Genomic DNA, 18,056 nt, shown 5'->3' on the forward strand with positions numbered 1-18,056 from the left:
TAGAATGGCAGCTTGCCTGAGGATGTGCTGATGTGGACAGAAGTGAACAGATTTGCGAACTTGGTGATACGGTGTAGGGCGATCTGATTCACATACTTAAAGCCACTGTGGTTGAGAAGGGAGAAATGCAGAGGAATGAGCTTGCCAGCAGAAGGCTATTGAGCTTGCCTAGTTGAAAGACCTAGATGGCTTGAGGCCAAGGCAGTAGTTGAAGGAAAATGTCAACAAGAATGGTTGTTGGTGGGTCTGGAGTGGAAGAAAAAGAAGAAAATCAAGAAATAGGACTCTTGTCCCTGTAAATCAATATATTTACATCTTCAGAACGGCCCTTGCATTTAGACAGTTTTATTCTTATTTTATAATCAAGGGAAATCGGGTTCAAATAGGTTATGTAATGTGTCAGAGCTAGTTAGTAATGGGGGCGGTTTTCACTCTGAAAGTTGGTTTGACAGCAAAGTGCATCCTTTTCCTTTGCTCCCTGATACCTTCCTGAAGATCTCATTCTTACTTTACTGATAGTCACACAGACAGATAATAAATAGTGGAGACAGTTTTGCAACCAGGATGTATATTTCTGAAGTTCCCTCCGTTTCTTACCTCAGGTTTAACATTGATGCATTCTGTTATTGCCACTGTATAGAATGACATCATGAAATAAACAAGAGCATAGTGACACCAATTACTTGTGGAATTAATGAGAATCACCTTCATCGTTTAATTGCAATAGGACACATTAACTGTGCCCTATGCTCAGGAGAATCATAAGTAACCTTGGAAGAGGTGAAATAAAAAATATAGGGTTCTTGGCCATACTGGTTGAGAGTTGGTGCTCCATAAATATTTGTTGAATGGAAGAATGAACCATGAACCTCACTCGTTAACACATTCTAGCCAGATTCTATCCTCTGATAAATCATGGGTATACTTTGAAGAACTTTGTTCTCCAGGGGCCATTTTTTTCCTGATAGTTACTGATGAAGCCTGCTACTAAAATGAAGTTTCACTTAACTAATATTATAGAGGTCATTAAGAATCGTTTATGTTAAAAAAAAAAAAGAATAGTTTATGTATAGTTGATATTGAAACAATATTTTTAACGTGTATATGTTGTTTGGTCATCAAAAGCTTCATTTGGATTACATTTTGTAACAAAAGGCACATGAATTTAAGTTTTTATTTTGTTTAGCTTTGAGTTCATTTTTTGTTTTTAATTTAAATCCAACTTAGTTTGCATATAGTATAATCATTATTTCAGGAGTAGAATTTAGTGATTCATTATTTACATATAACACCCAGTGCTCAACTCAAGTTCCGTCCTTAGTGCCCATCACCCATGTAGCCCATCCCCCTACCCAACACTCCTCCAGCAACCCCTAGGTTGCTCTCTGTATTCAAAAGACTCTTATGGCTTGCCTCTCTCTCATTTTTATCTTATTTTTGCTTCCCTTCCCCTACGTTAATCTGTTTTGTTTCTTAGAGTCCACATATGAGTGAAATCATATGGTGTTGGTCTTTCTCTGATTGACTTAACTCACTTAACATAATACAGTCTAGTTCCATCCATGTTGTTGCAGATGCCAAGATTTCATTCTTTTTGATTGTCAAGTAATATTCTGTTGTGAGTATATGTGTGTGTGTGTGTGTATACACCACTTCTTTATCCATTCATCAATCAGTGGACATTTGGGCTTTTTCCATAATTTGACTGCTGTCAACAGTGCGGCTATAAACATTGAGATTCATGCTGCACTTCGAATCAGCATGTTTGGATCCTCTGGATAAATTCCTAGCAGTGCAATTGCTGGGTCATAGGGGAGTTCTATTTTAAGTTTTTGAGGACCCTCCACACTGCTTTCCAGAGTGACTGCGCTAGTTTGCACTGCATTGATTTTAGAGGACACAACGCAGAGACCGTGTGCCTTGTTTTCGTGGTGACTTCTCAGGCCTCATGGCAGTCTTCTGAGTCTTCTGTCATGGTGAGTTGTGGAAGGAAGACTATTCTTCCCACAGATCTGGAAGAGTTGGCCAATTTAGCTAGTTCATAGAGTTAGAAATCTTTAGCTGGCTCCTATTCACGTATTCACAAACGCATGAGGAAAGGCACAGGGAGCATTTTAGATGTGAGCATGCTTTTGGATATGAGTCCTCCTTCCATTAGCCAAACAGTCTCATTTTACAAACCTGTACTTGTGTCATTGACACACTTTCAGACTGGACTCTGTGCAAGCGCTACCCAGAGCCCCGGGCCCCCAAAGTAAGTAAGTGTCCTTGTGCCCTGGGAATCGCAGGTGGAAATAAAAGTGTAATTCAGGTCATTGAACAGTTCAACCCATTAAAAAGAAAAAGAATAAAAACCCTTACTAAGCATATTTATATAGAATCTGAATTGATGGCAAATGGTAACTGACTTATGCAGTCTAACTTTTTTTTTTTTTAACTTTCTGGTATATGATAATTTTATGACCAACAATATTTTAAAATAAGTACAGGGAAGATTATACATATCATTAACATTACAATCAATCCAGCTAAAATGTGTTGTGAAGTCAATGTGTGGCCAAAAGAACCCTAATCCTTCATCAAGCCAACACAGGGACATAATCTCACAATAATTGCTGAAAGCACTCTTTCTGTGGGGTTTTAGGCTCAACCTAGTAACAAATTCTGACAGTTGAAGAATAAAGGCATATTTTCACAGTTTATCCGTGATTTCTAAATTATAAGTGGAAAAAAAAAAAAGGAAGGTGGCACTGCTCTTCTATTTTTTTCCTTCCAAGAAAGGGGACATCATGATTAAAGAAGGCCCCTTGTCTCCCCTTCTGAAACTACTGTATTGAGCTTCTGGAATAAGATTGGTCTTTTCCAACTCAGTGCTGATTATGTTCTTGTTGGTTTTCTTTTTAATAAATGTTGTCTGCTTAATAATAAAATAAACATTTTAATTTTACCATCTCTAGGAAATAACAAAATTACCACTGTAGTTAGTAAAACACTTGTTCATCCATTCATGCCTTAGGTTAGTATGAAATAAAACAAAAGATGTGTGTACATAATATTATAAGTAATCAGGGACTGGATGGGGCCAGGATGCTGTGGTTTTTCTTTAAAACAAAATATTTTGGGGGCACATGGGTTGCTTAGTCAGTTGAACATTGGACTTCAGCTCAGGTTATAACCTCACAGGTCTTGAGTTTGAGCCCCGCGACTGGCGGATTTTGTCTCCTTACTCTCTGCCCCTCCCCTGCTTATGTGTTTCTCCCTCTCTCTCCCCCTCTCTCAAAAATAAACAAACATTAAAAGAGAAAACAAATATCTTTATGTATAGGTTAATTTTTGTAAATGACTATTGTAAACCCTTTTTCTACTATTTTCACCAAAATGCACCTGTTCCTTGAATAAGGCATACAGGATTTGATTTGGAAAAATAATGTATTTTCTATGGTTTGCTCAAGTCTTACTATTGCTGGAGTTAGCTTCAGGTGTTTGATATCCCCAAACTCGTGTTTTGTAGACCTTGGGAAAGTTTCAGGGCTATAAATATATTTTGAAGGAAAATTCTGAGCTGTTTAAACAATCAGCCCTAGAGATCTTTGACGACATGGTTTGCAAGTAAATTTGTAACCAGATTTTAAAATATATCATATATATGTATGCGTATATACATACTTACATATACATATACATACACACACACACAATTTTATATATAATCAATGTTCTACACAAAATATTTGGGCCAGTCTTTTTTTAATATATATTCAAAATTCTTTTTTTAATTTTTATTTATTTTTGAGAGAGAGAGAGAGAGAGAGAGAATCCAAAGCAGGCTGCAGGCTCTGAGCTGTCAGCACAGAGCCTGACATGGGGCTTGAACTCATGAACCTTGAGATCATGACCTGAGCCGAAGTTCGATGTTTTGAACCAGTCTGATGTTTAACCAACTGAGGCACTCAGGTGCCCCATATTCAAAATTCTAATAGTAAAATTTCTCATAAAATATTCTACTTTAATTGACTGTTATACTTTTTTAGAACAGATACATTCCATGTATTAAAAAATACTTCCTTTGTCATTATCTTATGAGATGGTGTCAGCCACCAGTGTTTTAGTGGCCGTTTTGTATCTGTATTGTTGAAACTCTGTATATTGACTAGAATGTTCTATCATCGATGTAGCTATAACATTGTTCAGTAACTAATGAAGTGTGTGGTTGTGGTCAGGTGACATAAAGTATGCTCTTGGAAAGTACCATTTTGAATAACTGCTTTAAACCTTAAAATTAACATAACCAATCAGAAAAATCCTTATAATAGTTTTCCTAAATTCCCTATGTATAAGTTGGAATTAAAAACTTCAGGGTTGGGTAGATCCAAATATAGACTATAGTGTGAAAAATTGGAAACATAGAAGAATAATAATTTTCTACTCAATGTAACAATAGCACTATTTCTAATGGGAAAAATTAATATGTCTTCCAATAGAAGATGAAAATCTAGAATGACTAAATTAGCTTTAAAATCTATATTTGCTTGGAAAATTTCTACTGAATTATTTCCACTGCGGTTGAAAATGAAGAGGTAGGTGTGCACATACCACAGCTGTGCCTGGTTGTTACAAGCCATTTTTAGGCTGACTGGTTAGCCACAGCTGCCTAAGACTGGTTTAGAAAATTATAGACCTACACATATTCACACTCAACTTTCTCCAAAAATACTGTCAATGAGGCATTCTTAATTTCTTTGAAGTTATTACATAGCACATATGTAGGAAAGCTATTGCCATGGTTGTTATTTTTCATCATTTGGAAACAAGTTAAATCAAGTTGATGCAAAATGATTAAGAGCTGTACTTATAATAAAAGTAAGAAGTTTCTTCAGCAGAAAACAGTGAAAGTTCTTCTTTAGCATATCTTAAATATGGGCCTCAAAGTGTTTCCTGGAAGACAGGAAACATCTATCATTACAGTAACTCTGAAGTTTCCTACCCTATGCAACCCCACATTTATTTATTTATTTATTTATTTATTTATTTATTTAATTTTGGGCATAGCACTCTCAAACTTCATAAAGTTAGAAAGTAGTGATTAACTGTAACATAGAAATGGAAGTAATTTAAGCTACATGAAGGAACAAAACAGGGAGGAAAAAAAAGCAAAGTGAATTTTGGATCCATTATAATTGAAAAAACAATTTAAGTTCTTTGTGTGGGTGGAAGTTACTATTTGATAGTTTCTAGTACTTCTTTTGGATGTATGCTTGTGGTGGTTAATTGTCATGTTCGGATATATCAAAGTGTCCTTAGTATTACCTCTGTATACATGGATTTTTAAGCCTAATCAAGCCTATAGAACTTTAGAACTACATGCTTCCTGAGAGAAGCAAATTCAAAGCTTGCTTCATTCCAGCAAAACTTAATTCCTTTGTGCAACAGAATTGTGACCTCGAGTTCCGTACCTTGCCTTTCGTAGTAACCACAACTACTTTAGAGTAGTCTAAAATTTGAAATATATACATTTCTAACACCTGATTGCAATTATAATACACAGGCTCTAAAATGTTCTCTGCTTTTATGTTAATTAAAATTTTAACAAAATTAAAAATGTATGGAAATACTGTCTTCAAGGATTTTGTGTTTGTTTTCATTGTGAATGTCTAAGGAAGAAAGTGAAGAAAGAGGTTTAAAAAGCTTACCAGAGACTTATTATCTTTGGAAACTTTTCTCTCTATTCATCTCGTATGTATAAAAGTCAGAGAAGAGGTATCCATCCATTCATTTAAAACAGGCTTCCGACATAGGTAAGATGTCCCAGGCATGTTGGATAATTGAGCTACAATTGTTACAAGCCTTGAAGGAAATCATAGTTTACTTCGGAAGCTGTAGATAGAAGGCAGCTAAAACAAGATAATGTATTTAGTGCTCTGCTGGAATTAATTCTGTGGAGCTGTGCTATAGAAGCAACACTTTAAATAAAATTACTCCTCTTTGTTACTTCCCAGCTCTGAGGCTCCTTGGCAGGGATCCTAGACATCCTTATTCTTAGTAACATTTAGGACAGGGCCACAAACTCCAAAGCCAGGATGGTCTGCTGATGTGAATATGTAAACAAGTCACACAGTCTATAGTCACAATTTACATATTAAAGAAGGAAGACTTTCCTCCACCATTTGCAGCATGAAGCTAGCTCTTTCCATCTATTTTTAGGTTTTACATTTTAAGTAAAGAAAGACATAATTGTTTTCAAGAAACACTTAACGGACCTGAGCTCATTTACAAGAACACAGCCTGGCCAGGGTGATGACAAATGGGAAGTCACTCTGCAACCGACTAGAGAGGCAGATGGTGCCCTGGTATTGTTGTATGTGAGGTGGCCATTGTTTAAGAGATTTCAGAAATCTGGGTTCATATGAGAAACCTCCCAATCTTTAAGTGGGATAAAACAAATCAAGAGGTGTTTAAAACGCCTAAGGAATCTTCATTGTGCAGGTCGAACATAGCAAATGTGTAGAACAGACTTTTCCTCCATGTGAAAAACTTCTGCAACAGAAAGTAGAATCAATTTCTTAATGTACATTTATTTTTACTTTGAAGGAAAGTGGTTAACTTATTGACTGAGTTTACTTTGGATGTTTTGTAAGGCACACACATTTTTCAAGATGTCCTAAAACAATGGTCTGCCGAATTTGTATTTACATGATAATTTTTTTGGAATGAATACTGTTAACTTGCTAGGGGGCTCAGGCATGCTGTCTGAAGGTCAGAATAAGATCGCTCATTGCCTGTGACCTGGAGATCCTTTCTAGGGCTGGGCACCAATTAGTTGTTGCATTTCCTTATATCTGGTATTTCTGGCATGCCCTACATTTCTTTCTTTTTTTTTTTTAATTTTATTGATTTTATTTTGAGATAGAGCACACATGCAAGCAAGGGAGGGGGAGAGGGAGAGGGAGAGAGAGATTCTCAAGCAGGCTCCACATTATCAGTGCAGAGCCTGATGCAGGGCTCAAACTCAGGAACTATGAGATCATGACCCGAGCTGAAACTAAGAGTCAGATGCTTACCTGACTGAGTCACCTAAGTGCCCTTAGGTGTCCAAAGTTTCATAAACTGAGATTTTTTTAAACATTAATTCATAGGCAACGTATGCACATTTTTGTTTCACTTTTTGATATTCTCATTTAATAATTAAATTACTCCTTGGTCCCTAAGTGACTCTATACTTGCTAAATAAATTTCTGGTTACACCTGTCTATAACAGGATGAGTTGATTTACAATCTCAGATTCTTTTGCTTACAGTTTAAAATAATTTACTAATTTGGGAGCTACGTTTGTCTCCACTCATTTGGCTTCTGGTTCCTTTTCTTCCTGTTCTCCATTTCTTGGAGGTCTCCCAGTGACCCTCTTGATTCTTCCATTGAGGAGCATGACATTTCTTTACTAATATAGTTAAACCCATGGATTTCCTCTGTGGAAAACTGCTATGTGGTTATTTCTAGGGCTTCTGATTTCTTCCTGCTCTGTGCCCCCTGTTCATACTTACCTGGCTCTTTGCTTCCGTTGGTTGGTTACAGCAGCCACGTTTCACTCTGCCCTCTCCTGCTCTGTCAGGCAAAGGTCCCCCCATCTTCCTAGATAGTTGACATCTCCTTTCAGGCTACAGTAAATAGTTATAGCCTTTCTCTTTTTCGTGTGTGTGATTTTAAAACATTTAATTCTTTGTGTCGACAGGATGGGACCTGGGAAGGCCAGCAAGTGTGTAAAGCCTGACATTGGTGGGTATGCAGTGCTGGTTATAACCCTGCCTTCACCATGTATTGACTGTGGCTTTGAGCCAGTCGCCCTATTTCCCTGTGACACCATCCCATCACCTGTGGAATAGGCATCCCCTTATTCACACCTGCCTTACAAGATCAAATGCCAGCATATAAGTAAAGTGCTTAGCGCAGTGTCTGGAAAACAGTAAGCATTCTTTGATTCTAATAATATTTTTATTATATCCAAGTTTTCAATTCATGTTAATAGGTATGATTTGAATGCATGGGACACACAGCGTCTGTCTGTCGGCTTTGCATTTCCAGCGCGTATGCAATGCCTTGTGTGCAGTATGTATTCAGTCCCTACTCACAACTGCCCTGTGGGTTCAGACTTTTCCTGCCTAGTCTTTTCTTCCTTCTGTCCTATCACAGGTGTGGGACCTGCATGTAGTCTGAAGCTCTTCCAAACTAGTCCATCTGCTCCGCCTCTGTCCTCCACAAGAAGTATCCCCAGATTTCTCATACATCTGATCCCATCTTGGCATCTGGCTCTCAGATGACCAGACAGATCCACTTAGCTAAGATCTATTTTCCCTGGTACATTTTGGTTTGCTAAAACTCATTCCATTTACCAGCAGAGAGTCGATTGAAGAGGGATATGATCAAATGGAAGAGTTATGGGTCAAGGAAGAAATGATAGTAGCTCGTTCTGTGCATTGGAATTCAGTATATGGATTTTACATATACCATGTTGGATTTTGTTATCTGACTATATGACCTGGGTGGGTCTGAGTTCCAGGTATCTCTGCCAGGAAAATAGTTCCTGCCAAGTAAGAAAGGCCAGTCATAAAGCTGATGTGCAAGGGGACGGCTTCACTTTAAATTGTGCACTGACAACAAGGACTGCATAGCTCTTTGTGAATGACCAAGAAGACTGATGGAAATCCATACTCAGCATCTTTGCTTTGTAAAATTTACTGACTGTTGGGTGTAGGTTACGTTAATATGAATTATTAATAACTTCATTATATCCTTGGACATAGAGGTTATAACTTTTATCCAACATTGAAGTAATTATGTAAGTTCCTATCAGTGACATAAAAAAATTCTAACACAACTGGATACGAGTTTCCCGGAATTTAATATGAGCTCTTTTCTTCCACTTCCCAAAAGGTGCTTTATCTCTTGCTTTTCTTTTCTAAGACTGTATGTCTTCACCCCTTTTTTATTTTCTTAGCACCTTCCTTATACATATGACATCACAAATACCATATTTTCTTATATTGATATAAAATTACATGAAGATTCAGAAAAATTATTTTATGGCATAACCAAAAGGCAGAAACTGGCAATTGCAACATCACCTAGAATTCCATAATCCAACTTAGAATTATTATTTCTACATTTATTTTTTAGACTTCCCCCCAATTGTAAGTTTATTTTATTTAAGATAATAACAGAATTGGGGTGCTGGGGTGGCTCAGTCAGTTAAGAGTCCCAACTCTTGATGGCTCAGGATCATGAGATTCAGCCCCATGATGGATTCTGCACTGGGCATAGATTCTGCTTGGGGTTCTCTTTCTCCCTTTCTCTCTGCCTCCCTTCTACCTGCAGTCTCTCTAGCTCATAAATAAATAAATAAATAATGAACAAATAAATAAAATTAAAAACAATAAAGACAATATGTTCATAAGGTGACAATATAGAGTCCATACCTTGGTCATAAGCAAGTACCTATTTAAATACTCGGCTGCCAGTAAAGTATTCACAGGCAGGGTTAGAGTAAAGCATGCACAGTTCATTGCCTCTCAAATGCAAGCTTAGGTACAGAGAAGAAGTATACAAAGAATTCCAAGACGCACACATATAAACTCAGGAAACAAAAGCATCTTCGCCAAGTCACTAATCTTGGCCAGAGTCAAATAAAGGAGTTCAGAAAAAGAGATACAAGGATTGATTGAAGTCCCGACTTGTCTTCAAGTGGGACTTGTCTGCAAGCGGTGGTTGCTTACAGACCTTTCCCATGTTACTGGATCCTCATAAGAAAAACTAGGCACTTTATATTTTCCAGTAAAACTGCAATGGGCACTTATGCTGATGATTAGGTTTAAAAAGGCCAGGGGTTTTAAGGGTTACTGAGTGATTGAACTTAATAACACAGTTGTGTGGATAGTGTAACATAGGTAAAAAATAAGGAATCATGTTTTTAGATGAAAATGCTCCCTACTTGTGTATTTACTGCACTTATAAGAGTGGATGCTCACCAGGCCTTCCTTACCTTTACTGATTAAACTTCACCATGGTAGTGATTACTGGCCACACCTTACCACCTTATATTCCTTCTTGGATGTTGTTTTGGTTCCCCCTTGCCCATAAGGTAAGCTAGGCATTATGATGTATAATGGCCTTCCTACCTGGGCCACAGGAGGCTTGCAGCAAATGTTTGTTGAAATAATTGATTATTCACTCAGTATAATATAAAGTGGTGTTAGCTTCAGCTCAGGGGTCTGTATTTTGGGTCAAAGGCAGCTAGTCCTCTTTAGTGCCAGTGATGCTTCCTTACTGTTTATGAGTAAGGTATTCATCCGACAGGTATTCATAGATTTTTAAAGATAGGCTACAAAACAAATAAATAAAAGCACCAAATGTGAACTCTTGTTCCATTGTTTGAATTCTGCTCCATGTTGAATAATTGTGAATATAAAGTAGGGCTTTAATAAGGTATGAAAGGAATAAAGAAACTCAAGTCTCAAAGTGGAGTGTTGTGCCAATTTTATACTTAAACATCTTTGTCTTTTTGGTGTCTACAGATTCCTTTCTTCCTTCCAATCAACCTCCCTCCCTCCCTTCCTTCCTTCATTGCCTTGGACATATTACTCCTGCCCCAATTTTAAGCATATTTGTATCGTCACTTTATTGACTTCATTCACATACTGTAAAAGATTAATTTCATTTCTCCACTGAAAATATTTTTGCAATAGTTTAAATGATAGAATAGATGTGCCTTTTAAAATCATATGTCCTTTTATTTCAAATAGGATTTTAGGTGGATCATAATTGTCTTATATTCTAAGAAAATGCTTCTCAATTTTATCTTGGCATTTCAAAGTATATCTTGGATTTTCTTTTCCTATTTTTTTTAAATTGAACCTATCGATTTTCTTGGATATAAACATAGACCAGTTTGATACCTTTGGTGTATAGGACTGAGAAGTTACAAGAATAGCATTGAACATTAGCTTCCCCAGGTCAGTTGTGAACTCAAGACGTCAAAGACATCACCAAGGTCTAATCAGTTGAGTTAACCCAGGCAGGGAAAAGCAAAATTGACCTTTACTAATTGCCCTGGGTATGTCGGGAGTTTCATGCAGGCAGTGTTTTATAGAGTAGAGTATATTTCATGACCCATGAGTGACTCTATTTACAAATGGTTCATAGAAGTTAAACTTGAAAAATGCTACATAATCCCAATTTTAGAGATTAGTAATGCATATTAGTTTACTTAAGTCAGCGTAAAGCAAATAAATAGCTTTTGGCTTAGTACGTATATCAAATAAACTTAGTGACAACATTGTGGTTTGTACTCCATGATAAACATTCTGTCAAACGTGTTGAGAAAAAAATGAACAAGGCTATCTTAGTCACACACTGATCACGAACTCTTCTCTACGTAGAAAATCAGGCATTATTTTCTCTCTTTAACAGAGAAGAAACCGAGGTTGAGATATTACCTCATAATTGAGAGAGTCGCTCAGGTCTCTTCTCATGAGCCTATAGCAGGAACAGAACGGACATGGACTTGTGTTGCCAGAGAAATCTCTTAGTAGCTTATGACGTATCACTGTTCTTTAGATTTAAAAAATCATTCTGACCACTTTTATAACTTTCAATATTACTTTAAATTAGGTTTTATAAACTATCTTATTACTGAAATTTATGAAAATGGTCAAGATTAATTTTTAGAATAAAGTAGGGCATAATGAGTTTTATTTTCCCAAAATAAATCATAACTTTTCTGTGACTTGGGGGAAAAAAGTGTATGGCATAAAATGTCCCGAATTCAAAAGAACTAATAAAAGAAATTAGTTCTATAAATACCATACAAATGCAATCTTAATGTATTCTTCTTTGGCCCCTTTTTTACATGAACCTCAGCTAAGCACAATGGACCAACTCAAGATTTTAATTACAGTGTATTTTTAACCCTTTGATTCTAGTGGAAACATTTTGAAATTCAAAAAATATATACTTTGCTCCAGAAAGGGACTANGTCAGGAGATTGAGCTCTGCATTGGGTTCTGTGTTGAGTGTGGAGCCTGCTTTGGATTCTCTCAGTCTCTTTCTTTCTCTCCCTCTCTGTGCCCCTCTCCCCTGCTCTCTCTTTTAATCTCTAAAAAAAAATTAAACAACAAAATTTTTTAAATAAATAAAGGAACATTTTGAAACTTGCTAATCCCATTTTCCACAACACACACACTTGTAAAAATTCCCTTACAAAAAATGAGCCTTTCATTTACGATTTTTCTTTTCCATAACTTTGGTTATACTTAAATTATACTGAAAGGGAGTGGTGGGCTTTTCTATTTATTTTCTTTATAGGAGAGTATTCTTTAACACTTGTGAACTGGAATAGCATATGTCTTGGGTTGAGTCTGACTCAGAAGTCTAGGCCACTACGAATTACAGGCTCCTGAAAGCCCTTGGCTGCTGAAGTAGACTTCTGTCTTTGCTGATTGAGTTCTGTTGATGAGAGTAGCATTTTCTCAGGTAGGATTAGAAAACCCAGAGGGAAGTAACTCACACATCTAAACCTGGAGTTGACAGGGATCCTTCCTGGAGGCAAATGTACCAGGAGGAGGAGTTGGGGTTCAGATGGAGATGGCACGATCCCCTCCCTGAGGGGAGGCACACCTCATCTATCTCAGAACTGCCCCTGATTTGTCTATGCCTCCAACTACAACCCGCCCCAAGCTGGTTTCTATTCAGTGTCACCAATCAGAAAATTCCGGAGTCACCCGTGACTCTCTCCTCCTCACCAATTCCCTACCACATCCAGTGTCCAGCTGTTTTTCCTTCTGGTTGCATGTGCTTATGTTTTCCCCCTCTACCAGCCTCCTCACATCCGAGGACATTCCCGTTCCGATTTCTGCAGTGTCCTCTACACTGGTCTTCTGGAATCTGTGCTCACCCCTGCCCCATCTGTCTGCCACTGAATCAGAATGATCTCTTCCAAATGTGACAGTGACCACCTTCTTCACTGATTAAAACCTTTAGGGGTGACTGGGTGGCTCAGTGGGTTAAGTGTCCAACTCAGGCTCAGGTCATGATCTCTGGGTTTGTGTGTTTGAGCCCCGCGTTGGGCTCTGTGCTGACAGCTCAGAGCCTGGAGCGTGCTTCGGATTCTGTGTCTACCTTGCTCTCTGCCCCTCCCCTGCTCATGTTCTGTGCCTCTCTCTTTCAAAAAATAGTAAATAAACATTAAAAAAATAACCTTTAAACAGGATTCCATTCGTCCTAAAATAAAGACCCATATCCCAACTATGGCCTTCTGAGAATGGCATCATCTTGCTCTTACCAACATTCCTGCCTTTCCTGCATCTGCCCACTGGTTCCAAGGTCTTCATGAGCAATGGCGGTCCTTCAGGTGGGCTAGGCTGGCTCCATAACACGGGAGCGGTAGAGTTTTTTATCATGCTCTTTCCTGGAAAACAGCATCCCACATACGTGATCATGTGCACAGTTAGCACCACTTGGGCTCCTTACATTCCATTTATGTTGAGCATTGGGACCCGTCACTTCTAACACACTAAAGAATTCACTGCTTCACAGGCCAGGTATGGACATTTCCCTTGCTCATGACTTGGCCTCACCAAAGACTATCATTTACTGGATTTTTGAATAAATCAGCATAGGAAGAGCTACTCTTGGGAATCTAATTTTTACACATTCATTATGATCCCACATTCTATTTAATGTTTAAGACAAGTGTAGGTCATACTAACATTAAGGTAAAATCAACACATATAGAGAAGAACAGGATACATAATTCTTCAATACAATTTAACTGTTATTATTAAATGTGTTATTCTGACCAGTTAGGAAAATTCTATACAGGAAGAGGACCACCAGGAGGCAAAATGAACACCACTCTTGATTTTGGGGAATGAGTTTAAGAAGCTTATGAGCTCGGAGCACCTGGGTGGCTCAGTCGGTTGAGTATCCGACTTCAGCTTAGGTTGTGATCTCACGGATCATGGGTTCGAGCCCCGTGTTGGGCTCTGTGCTGACTGCCAGCTCAGAGCCTGGAGCCTGTTTCAGTCTGTGTCTCCCTCTCTCTCTGACCCTCCCCTGCTCTTCCTGTCTCTTTCTCTATCTCTCTCTCTCAAAAAAAATCAAAAGTTAAAAAGAAGGTTATTATCTCACTGATGCTTTTCATGCCAGATTGGCAGAGCTTAACTTGGTTTCTACCATGCTCGGTCTAAAATAATCTAATTTAGAATTGTTAAGATGCTCTTAAATATCATAGCTACAATATTAATCACATGAAGGAAATAAAAAGTATCTTTTTCTCTACCTGTGTCTCCCTCTCTTGGTTTTCAATAGCTGCTTTGGCTTCCAGGTTTTTCAAAATTTATTTTTTATTTAGAAAGGCCCTTGACTGTGTAATTAATGAAAATAATCCACTGTGGGGCAGCTTTGCACTCAATAGTACCAACAGGCCATGCATGCCGTACCAGGCTTCAGGGTTCGATGGAATAAGGAATTACTGGGAGCGACAGAGGACCCACGTTGATGCAGGGGAGCAGGCTTTCATGCTGAGTTTCATGCCTGTCTGACACGGGAGGGAGAAGGCAGCAAAGAAAACCCATAGCAATAGTGCTCTTATTCTCAACCAAAGGGAGAAAAGACACCTAGAAAATTATCTTTGGAAGAAGTGAGCTGGACCTCGAGAGTGTCATTGGGTTTTACTTTTAAAATATAAGCTGATGATGTGCTTCACTTTCTGACTTTATGAGAGGCCGACAGTGCCAGCTGGGATGACCAAGGGGCAGAGCAGGCAGAGTGAGAAGGAGAGGGGCTACTTGCTCTTTAAAGGAATGTGAACTTGACGTTTTAAAAGCTCTTCCCACAGAAACTGTTTAAAAGAAGAACTTCCTGGCTGGGTTTTTCCATCCTTCCAACTGAAGTATAATTCAAATGGGCTATTGCATTAAGGCTGTGGGTTTGGACGTGAAAAGCGTTTTAGTGCACTCGTGAGAAAATTGTTCAAATGGTGGCTATCTAGTTCCGCCTTAAAATTTAATACTGCTGAGCATTCTTTGTGGTCATGGGATGAACCTGTGTCATTAAGATATACAGTTATGCCTGGCACCTCAGGAAACAGCTTCCCCCCTCACCCCCCATTGAAATTGACTGTGATTCCCAAGGGGAAGTGAATGTCTGGATACTGATGCACCCCTGGGAATGGGTGGCTGGTTGCACCCATCTTCTCTAGAGTCCTGGTGATGCACGGAGAGGTGAGGCCCACCCTGCACCTCTGCTGTGCCCTCCCCAGTGCTGAACCTTAAGCAATGTCAGTGGACAAAGCACTTTGACACAGGATTTTGGGCTTTAGTTGGCTCCTAATTTAAGGAACACTGAAGCCACAACAAGGGATTAAAAATCCTACTGTTGGGATATGCATGAAATTTTAGTGTAGGCTTTTTCCAGGTCTTGTTCAAGAGCAGAAACAGAGAAGTCAAATCTCTGACTTTAAATGGAAGGGGCACATATAGGTCTAGTCAAATATGATCAGAGCATTAGTCTCTTAAGACAAACAAACATAATGTTTAAAACAATAGATGTGAGATCCTCTGCCTTCTAAGATGTAGCAATAAAAATCAGAAAATACAATACTTGGCTATTTAACACCAATACTGGAAACTATGGAAACAATAATTTTAAAATTGAATTATTACAGCTTCTCCCAGATGTTCTATAACGCATAAGAATGTGACCCAGAGAAGTGTTGTGACCAGCACTGCCCTGGGTATTAAATCAAGCAGCCTGGAGATGAGGGGTGACGTCAGGAAGGAGGGGGGAAGGAACACCAGCCAGTAGGAAATCCATAGGGGGCGATGAGATTCCAAGTCCATCAACCTCTGGGATAGCCAGTATTCACTTTAAAGTAGTTTGTCTGCAAACTAAACTATCCCCATCAGCCCAAACCTTTTGATAAAGTATGAGAGGATTTTAAAAGCATGAGGATATCTTAAAAGTTTTAAATAACAAGAAAAAAAAAAAAAAAAATATATATATATACACACACACTTGTATATATGTGTATATCTGTGTATATATACATATATATTATATACATGATTTGCTTATCAAAAACTTTGTATATATATTTATGGATCTATCTATCTATGAATCTATGTATGGATCCATATATCTATATCCATATATATATGGATATCTATATATATATGAATCTATGTGGATCTATATATCCATATATATATATGGATATAGATATGTGAGAGAAACTGTGCATGGTGACAAAGGTCAGCCAGACTTACTGACATGGTCATTTTGCAGTACATACAAATATAGTCATTATGTTCTACACCTGTAACTAACATAATGTTATATGTTGATGGTATTGCAATATAATTTATTTTAGTAAATGCACAAAATGAAAAGTATAAGAGGATCTGAGAAAAGACATAAAAAGGACTGTAGTCACAAAGACTATGAATAGGCCTTGAACCAATTTCATCTGCGATGTGAAACAACAGCATGGCCTCTGTATTATGGGATTTTCAGGGACATGGGCACGTAAGTGGAACCAGATTGTCGAGCTGTATTTGTGGAGCACCAGATGAGGAAGATCACCACATTGTTGCCAGATCCAGGTCCCAGATGTTTTCAGAAAGCGAGCTTAGTTTGAAGACTTTATCAAGAGCTATTTCAAAAAGTCAGAATTCTATAGGTCCAGCTATCCATTCACATAGACATTGGTCTGTTTCTCTTTTATGATGAAATGCTACATATATCCGTGTTCAGAAACTCAAGAAACTCTTCTGAACTGAATCTTCATTCTCCATTTTCTCCTATGTAAAATGACAAGATCAAACTATTTCAGGAAGAGCAGATACTTTTCAATTTCTATAACAACTGCAATCAGTCAGCGGTGGTTGCAGGAAGCACTGTGTTGGGAATGATGATAGAGTTGCCCTCAGGCTCCAGAGGGAATATTGTCAAGATTGATTCTAAGTATGTGGCACCAGAGGCAGGCCAATGGAGAAAGGGGGAGGGGAGAACACAATATATTTGCCATTGTGGACTGGATAAGCTATTAAAGAGTTCCTTTCAATCCAAGTGTCTATGGTTTATCACTAAAACAAACAAAAAAATCACTTGCTTTCATGGTCTCTGATTTATCAAGTCAACTGAAAAAAATAAGTAAAATATATCTCACAAAAATTAATATTCTAGTTAATATCTCTTTATTAATTAGGGTATAAGTTAGGCTGATGTATCAAAGACCTTTAAAAAATACAGTGGCTTTAATATTTTTCTTCCAAAGTAATAGTCCACAGTTGAGCCATCCAAGGCTGGCAGAGATCCTCAATCCATGGGCCATCCAGGGATCTGAGATCATTTTCTAATGCAGTCCCTCCATTCCCAAAGGGTGTCATATGCCAGTGCATGACTGGAAGTAGTGACTCCCAAAACACATCCATGGAAATGGGAAGAAAGAAAATGTGGAGGCTAAGTTAAATCCTTTTGAGAGGTGATCTAGAAATCCTGGGCATTGCTTCCTGTGACGTTTTGCTGATGAGTCTTAGCTATTTCGCTATATTTGGAGAAAAGGAGAGCTCAGAAAAAGTTAGTTTCTAACTGGGGGGTCGCTTACCTAGCAACACTTGAGAATGTTGCGCTATTAAAGAATGATATGAAAAAAATGGTACTGGCATCTTTTTGTTCCACTCTTGTGCTAGATTAACAGAGACACCCAACTTGAAAGCCACCGTTACAAGGATTTGTTGTAAATGTCCCAAAGCACGGATATGTGTCTTTTCAGAGTTCCAAAGAACACCAACATTATTTAAAACAAAAGGCTAGGACATAGCTGTTTGTCTTCTTGGGTAGGTGGGGTTTGACAGACTCCTCTGTGGCTTGAACAGCTGTTGGAGTGTGGGAGTCCCTTGAAGCCTATTTAATAGGAGCACTTAGAATAGCCCAAGAAGGTAGGTTGGAAGAAACTCCAGTTAGAAAAGTGTAATTAATTTCCTTCATTGGGATTAATTCATATGCTC

General features: G+C 38.1%; 1 protein-coding gene across 1 annotated transcript in view; it reads left to right on the plus strand.

The window, feature by feature from the left end:
• Window positions 1-18,056, plus strand: part of CSMD1 (CUB and Sushi multiple domains 1) — a 1,564,948-nt gene that overhangs the window by 64,950 nt on the left and 1,481,942 nt on the right. The window lies entirely within an intron of this gene.

This window comes from Crocuta crocuta, unplaced genomic scaffold (assembly GCF_008692635.1).
Source record: "Crocuta crocuta isolate KB4526 unplaced genomic scaffold, BGI_CrCroc_1.0 scaffold111, whole genome shotgun sequence".
Classification (NCBI taxonomy): Eukaryota; Metazoa; Chordata; class Mammalia; order Carnivora; family Hyaenidae; genus Crocuta; species Crocuta crocuta.